The following is a 15,701-nucleotide window of genomic DNA, read 5'->3' as shown; positions in this document are numbered from 1 at the left end:
GGACACCAACCAGGCACCCTAGGGGGCACTTGTAACAATTTAAAATAAACAGTTAACTACCTCTGAAGTCCATAGCTCCCTTCCTTTGGGTGCTGAGCCCCCCAAATCCCCCCCCCCCAAAACCCACTGCCCACAACTCTACACCATTACCAGAGCCCTTATGGCTGAAGGGGGGCACCTAGATATGGGTACAATGGGGTTTGGGGGTGGTTTGGAGCGCTCCCATTTACCACCACAAGTGTGACAGGTGGAGGGGGGCCTGGGTCCACCTGGCTGAAGTCCACTACACCTACTAACAACTGCTCCAGGGACCTGCATACTGCTGTGATGGAGCTAGGTATGACATTTGAGGTTGGCATACAGGCTGGAAAAAAAAGTTGTTAAAGTTGGTTTTTTTTGGGTGGGAGGGGGTTAGTGACTACTGGGGGAGTCAGGAGTGGTCATCCCCGATTCCCTCTGGTGGTCATCTGGTCATTTAGGGCACTTTTTTGGGACTTGTTTGTGAAAAAAAGGGTCCAAAAAAAGTGACCCAAATTCGCACTAAAAAACGCCTTTCTTTTTTCGATTATCGGCCGAGGACGCCCATCTCTCCTCGGCCGATAAACACGCCCCAGTCCCACCTTCACCACACCTCCGACACGCCCCCGTCAACTTTGGCCGTTTCCGCGACAGATTGCAGTTGAAGACGCCCAAAATCGGCTTTCGATTATACCGATTTGGACGCCCACGGGAGAAAGACGCACATCTCCCGATTTGGGTCGAAATATAGGCGTCTTTCTCTTTCGAAAATAAGCTGGTTGGTCTGTCCCAGTATGGCAATACTTATGTACTTATTAATATCAGCAGATAGCCATGCGCAATCAATTTAACCAGCCAGGATCCATTTCTGGCTGATTAAATCACTTTGAATATCAACCCCAAAGTTTTCAGCTAAACTACAATTCATCCTTCAGCTAAGAAAACTATTTAGCTGGTTCTAAGCATTACACAGAAAATAACTCTTTAATATTCAGCCTCAAATGATATTATTGAAAGGGCTTAATTTAAAAATCAGGGCCTTGTTGCCACTGTTGATTTTTTTAACTTGTAATGTCAAAGGAATTCAGAAAGATCATTCAGGCATAATTCAACAAATGCAGGAGAATGGGAAGGTACTCCAGGATTTTCAAACAATTACAACAAAAGATTGATTTTTAGTTCACAGGAAAATTGAACAAATTGAGAACTATAATACCTCCATTTGTTACATTTTCCAGTTTATCTAGCTATGCCCACCCTGGATTTGTTAACAAAGATACCTTTTGGAAATGTTGAAAATTCCTCAATTCTCTATTCCACCCTTAATAAAAGGTATTATTTGCCTGTTGCTTCAAAAGATTTCCAAGGTGTGGTGACAGTCTAAGGTGTTCAAAATGCTCAAGTGGATTTAAACAATATTTCCGCAATTTTAGAAGAATCAATGTCTGAAATATCACAGTGGACCACATTGTTGGTTACCTTTTTTGAGCAGGATTTAAATTCGGTGATGAAACTTTACTTTTGAAACTCTAAAGCATTATTTTGTGGAAGACTCTGGGAGCTACATTCCTACTTGCGTTTCCTTGCAAATTTTTAGTCAAACTAGCTGAGACTAAATGCATTTTCTTTGTCCCAGAGCAAGTTAAAGCTTTCATTAATACAAAGATTGTGTAACTTGGGTGTAACTACATTAGTTTGTGGATATATTCATGTTAAGCTTTTCCTTTCATTGTTACTTTTTGAATCTCTTTAGCCTACTAGGAGTGGCCTAGTGGTTAGGGTGGTGGACTTTGGTCCTAGGAAACTGGGTTGGATTCCCACTGCAGGCACAGGCAGCTCCTTGTGACTCTGGACAAGTCACTTAACCCTCCATTGCCCCAGGTACAAATGAGTACCTGTATACAATATGTAAGCCGCATTGAGCCTGCCATGAGTGGGAAAGCGTGGGGTACAAATGTAACAAAAATAAAATACCCAAACGGTCTAGATTAATTCCCACAAACCCATCTATTCATCACATATCCAGGAGACAATGACCTAGACTACATCTCCCACCTCATTTCCCCCTGCTTATCCCCTATTTCTATCCCCTTTCCCCTCATCGACCCCTCCCCCAATGCTCACCTACCCTTACTCACACCTCTCCTACTCCCTTCACTCTTGCCCATTCCCCTCCGCCTCATCGACCCTCCAACTGCTCATTCCTATTTCTTTTATTACTCCAATAATACTCAATTTATTTCTCTCCACCAATACTTTGTAATCCCAATTACTATGTAAGCCGCATTGAACCTGCTTTGAGTGGGAAAACGCGGGGTACAAATGTAATTAATTAATTAATTGAGCCCCACACACACACACTTAATGTGGTCTAAGGAGGATTGAGTCTTTCTTTTTTTCCAATATTTTACTGAAAAAGTTTCTCAAATAAAGGAGATCATACTATGTTATGCAGTCTGTATTTCTAAAGTAAGTGGATGTATTAAATTGCATAAATAAATATTTTATTAACTATATGGAAATTACCTTGCTTATGAGAAACCTCTAATCATAAAATATAGCAAGTGTATTCGATCTTTTTTCTTTGAATGGAGGAAAATACTTCAGATGCTCTGCTTACCATTGTAAATTTTCAACCAAAACTGCCATGCAAACTTCCCCATCAGTCATAAAAACCTCAGTTCAGTGAATATTATTTTTAAATATTTTTTCTTAATTTTCTTATTGTTTTCTTTCATTACTTTATAACATTGTGTTTCTATATATCTCCCGTATTAGGAACCTTAAAAGTCAAGGACACTTATCTCAATTTTGATATGTTTCACAACAGTTTACTCAACAGAGTGCCTCTGTTTCACAGCTTGCGTCCTCAGGAGACAAATAAATAAATAAAATCAGGGCCTTAAAATACCACAAGTGTCTTCCAGTTCAGACTGAACCACACAGTTGGTCGTGTCCTGTGGGCAAAGTAAAGTAGGTGGTTTTCAGGCACAATCTGACTGCCATAACTGAAGCCTTGAAACAGCCAACACACTTCAAGCATTTAGCTCCTGAGAACTGCTTATTGAGTTAAATTCAGTATATGTTATTTGCAGGGTAATTCTCCTCATATGGTGTCAGTTAGTGGGTTCATTCAAACTTGCGTCTACCAGCTGTAGAAGTAGATCTCATGTGTAATGCACTGTGAAGGACAACCTCTTTATTAGGGGTCAACTTTTTTTTAATGATTTGGGTCCCTAAACTCAGCACAAGTAACCCCTTTCTAGATACAGTGAAGGAGTTTCATCAATATTGGGGGATGCTCTGGCACATACTGCAACCACAGAGCTGGCACCAATGCCCTTTTCTCTGCTGTTCTGAGCACAAAACCAGGCCAGAGGATACACACCCCTCCCCAAAATAACAAAAGACTGGTTGTCTTTATAGTTGAAAAGCTATTTATCCAAGTTGTCAATTATTATGTAAACAAGGCCGGGCCTGCCACTAGGCATTCACCTAGGGCCCTTCCTCTGGCAATGGAATCAAAGGCAAGCAGAGAGGGTAGATGATCTTAGAAGGGAATGGGATTTGATATACCACCTTTCTGTGGTTTTTGCAACTACATTCAAAATGGTTTGCATAGTATATACAGGTCCTTATTTGTACCTGGGGCAATGGAGGGTTAAGTGACTTCCCAGAGTCACAAGGAAGTACAGTGGGAATTGAACTCAGTTCCCCAGGATCAGTCTGATGCACTAACCACTAGGCTAGGGACAGGGGAGGACAAATGATCTTAGGCTTCAGGTAGATGAGACAGGGATAGGGTACAGGAACCCAGACCTCAGAGGAAAGAGAAAGAGCATAGGAGCTGAAGCCAGTCGTCATAGAGAGGGGAGTGTTCAGGCCTCACAAGAGAGAGGATCCCAAGCTTTGCAGGGAGAGGACAAAGGATTCTAGGCCTCAATGGAAGCAAAGAAAGGACAGCGGAACCCAGGCCTTTGAGACAGTCGAGAGCAGTTGTTCCCACATGAGCTCAGACATCACATGATGAAGAGAAAAGACTGCAGGAGCCCACACACCCCTTACGCGGAGAGGATACATACAAGATTGTTGGTCTCAAAGGGAAAAGAGCCAGAGATACTTGACTGTAGGTCCTGAAGGGAGAGGAGTCACAAGAACCCAGATACTCACAGGAATTACAGCAGTCCATAAACATTACACTCAGATTACCCCTCCCAGACTGATCCTATAACAAAGCGTAACTGGATGTTTAAATATTAAAGTTACAGACTCACAGAAATTATGTCCATCTCTCTCTTTTTCTATCTTATCTTGTTGGGCAGACTGGATGGACCGTAGAGGTCTTTATCTGCCATCATTTACTATGTTACTATCTATACACACATACATGCATAATGAGAGTCATTTTCAAAAGTCATTTACCTGAGTAAACAGGCTATTTAAAAATTTCCCACCCTCCCTGCAGGTAAAAGAATGTACAGATGGTTCTTTGGGTTTGTATTACTGTTGAGATCTCTTTTGTATTTATGGCAATTACTGGCTACCATCCTAGGTGACCAGCTGATCTGTCTGATGGCTGCAAAATTGCTGCATATGCCCTTATTTGTATCTTCCGGCAGGGCTGTCCCTACCATTGAGTGGCTGTGCTTTGCTTTTTAGCCCCTACTGACTTATGGAAATTAGGCTCTGCAATTGTGCCTTGTCCTGCATCCCTCCACATTCCCATGCACTGCCCTGTCCTCATGGTTAACATTTTTTTTTCCAATAAAAATAAGTTTCGTGGAGGAGTGGCCTAGTGGTGGACTTTGGTCCTGGGGAACTGAGGAACTGAGTTTGATTCCCACTTCAGGCACAGGCAGCTCCTTGTGACTCTGGGCAAGTCACTTAACCCTCCATTGCCCCAGGTACAAATAAGGACCTGTATACAATATGTAAGTCGCATTGAGCCTGCCATGAGTGGGAAAGCGTGGGGTACAAATGTAACAACAACATGGAATGCTGCTACTATTGGAGATTCTAGATGGAATGTTGCTACTATTGGAGATTCTGTTGCTACTATTTGAGATTCTACATGGAATGTTAATGTTGCTATTCCACCAGCAACATTCTATGTAGAAGCCTGCCCTTGCAGCCGCGCAGGCTTCTGTTTCTGTGAGTCTGACGTCCTGCACGTACGTGCAGGACGTCAGACTCACAGAAACAGAAGCCTGCGCGGCTGCAAGGGCAGGCTTCTACATAGAATGTTAAGGAGTGGCCTAGTGGTTAGAGTGGTGGACTTTGGTCCTGGGGAACTGGGTTCAATTCCCACTGCAGGCACAGGCAGCTCCTTGTGACTCTGAGCAAGTCACTTAACCCTCCATTGCCCCAGGTACAAATAAGTACCTGTATACAATATGTAAGCCGCATTGAGCCTGCCAGAGTGGGAAAGTGTGGGGTACAAATGTAACAAAAAAAACAAACAAAAAAAAAAGCCATGATCTGCTGTGAAGAGATCTGACTACAGGAATCCTGGTTTATTTAGCAACCAATAAACATACTGAGGCTCAGGTGTCTGCTGTATATACAGGACATCTTTGTCTTCTCTGAGTGCCCTGTCAGCTTAATCAAGTCCTGTCTGAGCCCTACACAGAACTCAGATGATGTCATCAGTTGTAGCTGCTACATTGGATCATATAGAACAAGAGATGGTGTCATCAGCTATGCAAAGCATTTGTGCCCCCCAGTGTCATTAGACAAACATCCATCAAGAGGGTGTATTAACTGCATTGCCCCCCCCCCCCCCCCCCCGGTGTCCTTCAGGCCTCCATCAGTCCACTGGGGCCTTCAGCCCCAGAAGCTCACAACACCCAAAGGTACAGAAAACAGTGAGCAGTCAAATAGGTGTTGGGCGTTTTAGAGGCTGGGGAGGGAAGAGTACTTTCTGGGAGTGTGATGGGGGACAGTGGAAGAATGCTTCCTGATCTCTATGAATGGAGAGGGAGAATGCTTGTTGGTACCTGGGAGTATTTTTAAACCCTCACATTAATAATTATATACAAAAGCTAATATACTGGTATTCACATGTTTAGGGGATGGGGGTTACAAATGGTGAGACCCCAATATACAAACCAGTATACTTGTCTCCCTAGCCCAGCACTAACTTAATCCTGCCCTAACCCTGGCAGTTTCATAGGATCTGGTAAATATACATTACATTCTTCTATTCTTTGTGCTGTATTCATGGTTTGCATATAGGCCTGAGAAAGAAACAAAAGAAGCAACACTGGGCCTTCAGGACAGTGGCGTAGCCACAGGTGGGCTTGGGTGGGCCAGGGCCCACCCATTTATGGCTCAGGCCCGCCCAACAGTAGCACATGTTTAGTGGTAACTGGTGGGAATCCCATGCTCTGCCAGCTGAAGATTTTCCCCTGATGGTAACGAAAAAGCTACTCTCCATGACACCGGCACCTGCGCATGCTCAGTTTTCAGTGCAAATGCATGCCTGCTGCCAAGGTGGAAAGAAACGTTTTCCCACCAGGTGAGATCATTTTTTTTTGGGGGGGGGGGGGAGAACACTTGGTGCCCACCCAATTCTTCCCTAGGCCCACCCAAAATCTGTTTTCTGGCTACGCCCCTGCTTCAGGATAGAGATAAATGTTGTCCTTTAATGTGAAAATGACCCAACACGGGCCGTGTTTCGGCATACTAACGCCTGCCTCAGGGGTCAGAATGATCTTTCAAAATCTAGACAGTTGAAGATATTCAAGCATTCCAGATTTATTACCAGAACCTGCTAATTGTCCGTTTCTTCAAACCAGACCTTTTTTACACTGACAATTAGCAGTTTCTGGTAATAAACCTGGAATGCTTAAATATCTTCATCTGTCTAGATTTTGAAGGATCATTCTGACCCCTGAGGCAGGTGTCAGTACGCCGAAACACGGCCCATGTCGGGTCATTTTCACATTAAAGGACGGCATTTATCTCTATCCTGAAGGCCCAGTGTTGCTTCTTTTGTTTCTGTTGTATGCTTGTATGCTGTTTTACCCTCTCTTTTGTGACCTTGCATATAGGCATATCACATCTGCATGAGGTTCTGAGGAAGATTTGTATAGTTGTATTCCTGGTTTACATGTGTGTGATGTCTGCATGGAGCTATGAAGAATGTATGTACTGTAATTCATGCACGGAGCTCCTCAGCTGTTTGTGCTGTATTCATATCATCATAGGGCTATGCCCAGGGCTTAAAACATAATTATAAAAACCTGTACTTGCAGCCATTCAACAAAATTATATAACAATGGCATACAACTTAACAAAATAAAATCCATGGGTCATTATTACACAGACAAATATTTTGAGTAAATCATAATTAGGTCTTTTTAAAAGGTCAATTTAGGTGTTTATTGTCCAGCTAATTAAGGAGAGGGGTGAAAGAGCAATAGAGGAACTGGGGTTTTCCCAGTGTTTACCCAATAAATACCTAATTTTGTTTTCTTTTTTTCTGCATTGTGGGTGTTCTATCAGTGTCTACTGGTTAAAATCTAAAATCAGGCACTTAAAAAGGGAAGGAGGTGCGAGTCACAAAAAAAAAAACTAGCTTTCCATTTTATAAGACATGAAATACTGTGCATTCCATCTGTATGAGTTTCAGTCTGATGTCTGCTTGGTGTTCTAGTGAGAAACAGCTGTAACTCTCATTTACTTATTTTCATATGTACACATGAGCTTTCAAGACAACTTTTAAACAGAAATATCTCAGCAGGATCTGATGGGCCTCAATGATTTTGCTGACTGTAACTGGCAATTGGAGTACTAAATAAATGTTTACCAATATCAGTCTTATGAAGGAGCTGCTCTAAGTGGAATTTATTGGACTGGAACCACACTGGGTTCATCTTACCATGACCCAGCATTAATCCTTTAAACATCTGTGACTGAGGAACACACAGTTGAGTCTCTGAAGCATCAACATGAGTAGCACAGGATGAAAGCAAGTTACAGCATCACAAGTCAGAGAAAGAAGTTTACCCCTCTGAAGAGGGGTAACGGGTCCTATGCCAGCTGAAAGAAGCATGGCAAACAGGGGATCTGTAACCCAGCTATAGCTCTATAACAACATAAGGATTTGTCATGTTGGGTCAGATCAAAGGTCCAGTATCTTGTCTCTGACAATGACCAGTCAGTCAGACGTACTTGCAGATCCTAATAGGGGAATCAATTCACTGTTGCTCACTCCAGCAGAGACAGCTTAAACTTATACTTACTATATCATCACCTAAGGCCGCAACAAAACATAGGTCCAGACAGCCACTCCAATGAAAAGAACCCTCAAAGTGCAATTTTACCTACAGGGAGTTATGGCTCATTTACCCAAGTAAATAGCTTTAGGAAATTGCCCTCAATAGGGGTACATTTATAAAAGGACAGATATATGAGAAGTCCATTTATTTTAAGCCTGGTTTTGTTCTTTTATTTAAAAATGACTATTAGTTGCTGTGAAGTATAATCAAACCAAAACAATAAATAACACAACTATAATATTCTACCAACACAGCATCAATAAAAATTCTGAATATAACAATATAATAAAACAAGCTATAAATATAAATATGCCTATATAGGCATCTTTGTGTACTTATAAACTAGACTTCCAGAACCAGTCCCAGCAGTACACAAATGCCCACCCACAAATGTACATCTGCTCCAAAAAGATGTAAATGAGTGTGTGTTTATTCTGTACTTGTGGTTGTATATTTTATAAAACCTGCATATGCATCTCAGTTCCACTGGGCCCAGGGACATGCTCTTTCCATGTACCTACTTTCTATACCTATGTCTATTAGATTGTAAGCTCTTTGAGCAGGGACTGTCTCTCTTTGTTAAATTGTACAGCACTGCGTAACCCTAGTAGCGCTCTAGAAATGTTAAGTAGTAGTAGTAGTATACCTGTATGTGGTCACACAATTGTATAAAAACCTCTTTGTGCATGTGAAACAGGCTTTACACATAGAAACAGATTTATAAAGTACTCCCATTGTGTGTGTGAGTCTGATCACTATTTTTAAATTAATTATCAAAATCTTAGCAGAAAGTTGACATAGGGTGTAAGGACTAAGAATCACCTGGTATACCCAGCATCCTTGCGCCCACCCTGACTCCCAGAAGTTGAGAGGTGGCAATTGAAAACTCTACTTAACTAGTAATTATTAATGGACACTTGTCCACATGTTTTCTTTTTTTAAACTCTAGTTATTATATTAACCTTGTTCACATTTTTCGTCAACAACCTTCTCAACCTTTGTGCATTGAACCTGTTTTAAATCTGCTGCCAGTCAGTGTCAGAAAATGACCCCTTGTCTTAGTTCTATTGAAAGGAGACATAACCAATTCCCTATTAACCTGTTCCACACTACTCATGATTTCAGAAAGCTCTGTCATATTCTTTCTCAGAGAGAGATGCAGAGAACTCTGGCACTGTAGGATAACATCGGCTGAACAAAGAATTACTGACCAATGCTCAACACTAACAGCATGCAAATTATATCAGTAAAGGGGGTTCGAACGTTCCTGGCGCATGCTCACAAAAGCTGTGTGGTAAACACAGCTCTTGTGCATAAGTCTAATGATGATTGAACCCCTTCCAACCCCCCCAACCTAAAAAAAATCCCTGGTGGCCCTGTACACCCCTCCTAAAAAAAATACCCTGGTGGTCCACTAACCCAATTTCCCAACCCTCCCCCCCCCCCCCAAAAAAAACCTTGTGGTCCAGCAGGCCCACCAACCCCCCCCCCCCCCATGAACACTGCCCCCCTGGTGGTCTAGTGAACTCCCATCCTCCCAGACTCCTCCACATACCGTTAGTCAGAGGCAGGAGGAAAGCCTACGCCCTCCTGCCTCTGGGCCTGTCCTGTCAAAATGGCAGCACCCAGCCCCTGCCTGGTGCATCCTGGAATGCACTGGGAGGAGCTAAGTACCATATAAAGGAAATAAAATCCTTATATGGCACTTAGGCCCCTCCCAGTGCATCCTAGGACAGGGGCTGGGTGCTGCCATTTTGATGAGGGTGGGCCCAGAGGCAGAAAGGAGTAGACATTCTTCCTGTATACGACTAAAGATATGTGGAGGAGTCTGGGGGTGAGATTTCAGTACACCACTAGGGCCAGTGTTCACTAGCGGGGTTGGTGGGCCCACTGGGCCACCAAGGATTTTTTTTTTGTTGGGTGGGGGTCAGAATGTCAGGTTTGTGAGCCTACTGGACAACCAGACTAGTTTTGGGGGGAAAGGGGATGGGTCCACTGGACCACCAGGGATTTTGGGGGTGTTGAGGGAGGCTCAGAGAAGGTTTTGTGAGTAAGGAGCCAAGGCATGACTTTTGTGTCAGTGCCTGAGCCAATCAGCACTCAGCCACTGACGATAAAGTTAGCTTGACGAGAGCTGTTGGTAGTTTGTAGTCCTTAGGGCAAGGGTTTTCTATGCATTGCACGGAATCACTAATGAGCTAATTTTAATACTAACAAGCTCATTAGCATTTCCCACAAAATTACATTTAATTTAGAGTGGCTAAAACCATTCTAAGTGAACCATTGCAAGCCCCTAACCTCCTTAGCCTTTCACCCTATGGGAGCCATTCTATACCCTCTCTGTTGATATAATTCCCTATACATTTCCAAGACAATCCCTAAACTTGATCCTCTGATTATCTGTGGCATTCCATTCAGGATTACTGGCTCTTAAAGCTACTTCTTTCAAACTGTGGCCCCCAAGAAGCACAAAGGTTGTAAAGCAGGAAGGATTCCTATGGTCTCTGAACCAGGATACTACAAAAGCAGGAACAGGCATTAGTCTTGCAGTGAGGAAGGTACTTCCAATATGCTGCAGTCTTTACGTGTCCAGCCTATAAATTGTAGACAAACTCATGTTTTCACAGGCAGTTGACTTTCTAGTGAGTCTACCTACCCTGTTACAGTTCAAAAGTGCCTTAAACAACCAGAATTGCTACAGATGGACACATTACACTGTATATCCGAATCCGATCTAAGCATGACCTGAAGCGGATCAAAAGGAGGTGTTCTGTGTTGGAATGGGGGAGGTGGTAAAAATGCAGTGAAGTCATTCAGGTGAAGCTCATGGGTTGCGATCTGAACACTACGTCAAAGGTTCCTCAGACCCCATTGAAATAACAAGGCTTCTTTAGAAAACCAGGAAAAGTTACTGATTTCCAGACATACTGCACAGATAACATATCTACTGATCCCTAGATTTGTTGCATCAATCATGTCCTAATGATCCCCAGATCCATTGCTACTCGGATCACACTCCTAGCCATGCCCGAATGAAATCTTAATCATGAAAGAATGCACTTAAAAAAAAAAAAAATCTCCTTCAGCTGCTGGAGACAAAACCAAATTCAACACAAGAAGACAACAAAAAGCTCCCCCGAGGTGCTAATTCTTCATAGGTAAGGAAGGGAGTCAACTCTGATACTTTCTGGTTATAAATTTCAGTCCACCTCCAGCTCTTGTCCCCCCCCCCCCCCCCCCCAAATTCCCCACTGTTACTGTATGGTAGAGGTCACAGAAGCAGGGGCTTTACTTCTTTTGAATTATTTAATAGCTGGGAGTGGCAAGTAGTCCATATACTCTAGGAAATGTAGTGCTAGGCATAGCCCCCTCCCCCTTCCTTGTATGCTCTTTCTGCTTTTATATGTGCCCAAATAATTCCTTAATGTTACAACACCGCCAAAACAGCCACACTTACTTCCACATCTTTTTCTCGGAAGATTGGACTGCTTTCTTGAGCTATGCGTCAGTTATAAAGGTTGGAAACCCCACTTTCCCTTGAGCTGGACATTCCCATGTGAAGGATCTAGGTTTGATTCTCGAGTCAGCCCCTGGAGAGAAGTTTTAGTTATTGCACAACAATGACACTTGGTGCTGGATTTAGGGGCATCATTGTGTGGGAGGGGGCCAGCCCTAGTGCATGGCCTTCCACCTGAGGACTTTCCACATAATGAGTGGAATAAATGAGTTCGGAGGGGATATAAAGGAAGGAAAAAAACCCAGAAGCACTTGCAAGGGCAGATTCATAGCCCAGAAACTGGAAAGAAGCTGACTGCTATAATTTACTCTATCATCACTCAGGAACCTCTATGCAATACCATACTGTACTATACCATGTATAACCTTAATGTAATATCATTTGTAATTCTCTACCCGGAAATGGCGATCACCATTACGGCATAATGTAAGCCACATTAAGCCTGCAAATTGTTGGGAAAATGTGGGATACGAATGCTACAAATAAACAAATAAATAAATAAAAGCTCAAAACTGCCAGATCAATGAAAAAAGAGAAGGAAACTCCATTCTCTTAAAAAAATACAAAACAAAAAAAAAACATGACAAGTCACATCAGAGTATGTGTCTGTCTCTATGACAGAACATCATAAGAGATAATTTTTATCCTTAGTGCCTTCTCCAGGATAAAGGGGATTAGTTTTAGCTGCTTCTAATCCAGGCCAAGTACTATAACAATGGGACAGTCCTGCTTTCCAGACAGACCAATAGCTGTTCAATTGGACATAAGTGCAGCTATGATATTTATGGCTAAACTCATGTTTTTCCTTCCTCAGGCACAGAGAGCAGGTAATCCACCGCCCCTCCTCTTCCCAATCAGCAGGCACAGCCTGTGTTTTTTCACTTACTGTCCTCCCCAGTTTCTCCGCTGCTTCTGCTCAGAGGGTGCTGTCTCAGCCTCAGGAGTCTGCAACTGCACAGTGTGAAGACAGAATGTGCAGCTAAAAGCCAGGTTTCTGGAGCTGACATCACTCCCCATCCAGCTACCCCCCCTCCCATCTCAGGACTAGAGAGAGCCAGCCCCTAAAAAGGCTAGTGAGTTGCAACTCAAGTACCATATTTGGGGAAAGTCAGCAGAGAAAGCCAGTGACTAAGAGGTTTTGCTTTATAGTCTGCAAAGACACATTCCCCAGATGCCTAAGAGCCGCTGGATGTCAGAGAAGGAGCAAGCAGGACTGGCTGCTGCTGGTCCTCCTACTCTAGTCATCCTTTTATAGACAGAGCACAGAAAACTTCCTTTCCTCTATTGCTGTAAACAAGCCTGACAACATGAACAGGCTTGAGACCACATTTCTCATGTCTCACAAGAGCCACCTCTCACAGCCTGTATGAAGATACTTCCTACAATCCCCAACTAGGCCCTAGCGAGCCATGGGTGAGGTTGATAATAGAGATGGGAAAACCTGGTCTACACATTCATACTTTTCTCTACACTCTTCCTATGACTTTTCTATATGAATAGAATTCCTATTTCTAATTAATATTTTTTTATTTAAGTTATTATAAACTGTTTCAAATGGAACCTGATAGGCAGTATAACAAATGGTAAATACCCACACTCTTGATCAGCAGTAAAGTACATAAGCACCGCCATACTGGGAAAAGACCAAGGGTCCATCAAGCCCAGCATCCTGTCTCCGACAGCGGCCAATCCGGGCTTCAAGAACCCGGCAAATCCCCCCCCCCCCCAAAAAAAAAAAAATTAATATGTTCAATGGACTTTTCCCTCAGGAATCTGTCCAAACCCCCTTTAAATTCCGTAAGGCCAGCTGCTGTCACTACATTCTCCGGCAACGAGTTCCAGAGTCTAACTACACGCTGAGTAAAGAAAAACTTTCTCCTATTTGTTTTAAATCTTCCATATTCTAGTTTCATCTTGTGTCCCCTGGTTTTGTTGTTGTTCGAAAGTGTAAACAAACACTTCACTTCTGTCCGCTCTACTCCGCTCATTATCTTGTGTTTGATAGATAACATTATTTATTTAGGTTGAAATCTTTTTTTTAATGTGTTTCCAATAAGTGAAACCAGAGTACAACACAATCTCTTTAGACTTTACACATTCTAGACAGATCAATTATACTAAATTTGGTCACACGGAGAGTCGTTCAGAATATTCTATAAACTGTGCAAAAATTTAAGCTGTTTCTATAAAAATTAGACATAATTTAGAGAATACACCCAGGTATATTTATTTTCCATGTGGCATTTTCAGGTGCCATATATAGAATCTAGTCCTTAACGCTAATGGGAAAATATAGGACTAGGATGTCTTTAAAGCAGAAAAAAAAAAACAGTTTCTACTTCTCTGGGACCCCCATATACATTAGTTCTTTCTGTCTCTCAGCACAAGAAGTTGGTGTTTAATACCATCCGATGGTGTTGTTGCATGTGAGCATGAGATGAATTAGTATATAGTGGGGGGGGGGGGGGTTCTCTCTTTTACAGTCTCTTGGAATACCTCCAGAACACTTGTTCATTATGGATTGGGGAGATCAGAGTCAGTCTCCCTTTCATTGAAGTTACCTTGGACCTATTGGGTGTTTCTAAGGGTTCCTGTCATAAAACGCCTAGCCACCCGCCTGGGGTTACCCCACGGTCACTTAGAGGGCCTGTCCCCAGCACAGCTCAGGTCTGCCTACACCTGCTGCTTGTGCTCTACACTAGCACCCTCCTCTCACCGACTGGATCACAACCACCTCTGGGTAAGTCTCCCGCTCTCAATTTATCCCCAGTGACTTATAGGTTACTAGAGCCACACTCCCAGTGGTCCGACAGTTCTCAGAAAGCACTCACTGACCCAACACACAAACCACCAGGATTCTTTATCAGTCTAGACAGGCAGAACAAACAAACAAATGTTGTTTATTCTCGGAATAGTGGACAAAAAATGTGCAAATAGCAAACAGTAACAAGTAACTAAAAATGGATCAATTAGAAAACTAAATATTTGTATACTTCTAGAAAGTACCTAGGGAGATCAGGACATATTTAGCTGTTCACCAGTTATCAAATATAACTTTTTTTTTACAGGGTTTCAGCAAAGAGCTCTCTCTCTCTCTCTTCTCCTGGGTTGAAACTGAAGCAGCAACCAGCAACAACTGCTGGGTAATGTCAAACTCCAGGCCAATCAGAGCCCAGTCAACAAGTTTTAAAGGTATACTGCTGCTTGCCTCCTGCTTGTATTCAAGAAAAATAACATTCAGTTGCCTATAACAGTTTTACAGCAAAGAAACACCACCTGCTGGCCAGATAGGAGAAATACACTTCAGGACATAATTAAAACAGGGACATTTCTAATATATTTTACAGGCTTAAAACACACTGCTTCTTCACAGTTCCACATTTTATTTGTTCTTAGGGAGGGAAGGGAGTTCTAGGGATTTTTGTGATGATTGTTAATACTGGAACAGACATGTATTTGAAATGATAAAAAAATACATTTAAACATAAAACAGCCTAATAGCACAGTGTATAAACAGAGGTGGAAAATACAGACAGACAAGATAGGAATTAGATAGAAAATAAGGATAACTTCTTTCTTTCTCTCTTTCTTTCTTTCTTGTTTGTTTTTATTCTGTTAGTTACATTGTTAAATTATGTATAACCTTAAAGGGCATAGAAAATAGAAATGAATGACTCTTCCAACATGGAACCTCATGCAGTGGAATGGAGTGGGCAGCTTTGGTGTTTAACAACAACAATGGAGGAGACAGTGCAGTTTTCCTGAAGGGTTTTGTATTTATTATTATTATTAAAAAGCTTGAATCATGTAACAGTGGGCTGGTAGTCATACAGCAGACACAGGCAACCTGCACATCTCATTTGCTTTTCTTCAGCAGACTGCAG

General features: G+C 42.4%; 1 protein-coding gene across 1 annotated transcript in view; it reads right to left on the bottom strand.

Annotated features, from left to right (window-relative positions):
* The window catches only part of TAGLN (transgelin), a 29,377-nt gene extending 16,534 nt beyond the window's left edge, over positions 1–12,843 (bottom strand). The window contains exon 1 of the mRNA XM_030220871.1: positions 12,704–12,843. The gene's annotated coding sequence lies outside the window, so the exon portion shown is untranslated. The remainder of the gene's footprint in view (positions 1–12,703) is intronic.
* Positions 12,844–15,701: the final 2,858 nt, after the last annotated feature.

Source organism: Microcaecilia unicolor, chromosome 12 (genome assembly GCF_901765095.1).
Source record: "Microcaecilia unicolor chromosome 12, aMicUni1.1, whole genome shotgun sequence".
NCBI lineage: Eukaryota > Metazoa > Chordata > Amphibia > Gymnophiona > Siphonopidae > Microcaecilia > Microcaecilia unicolor.
Note: the sequence above shows the minus strand (reverse complement) of the source record. Positions and strands in the feature narration are given on the sequence as shown.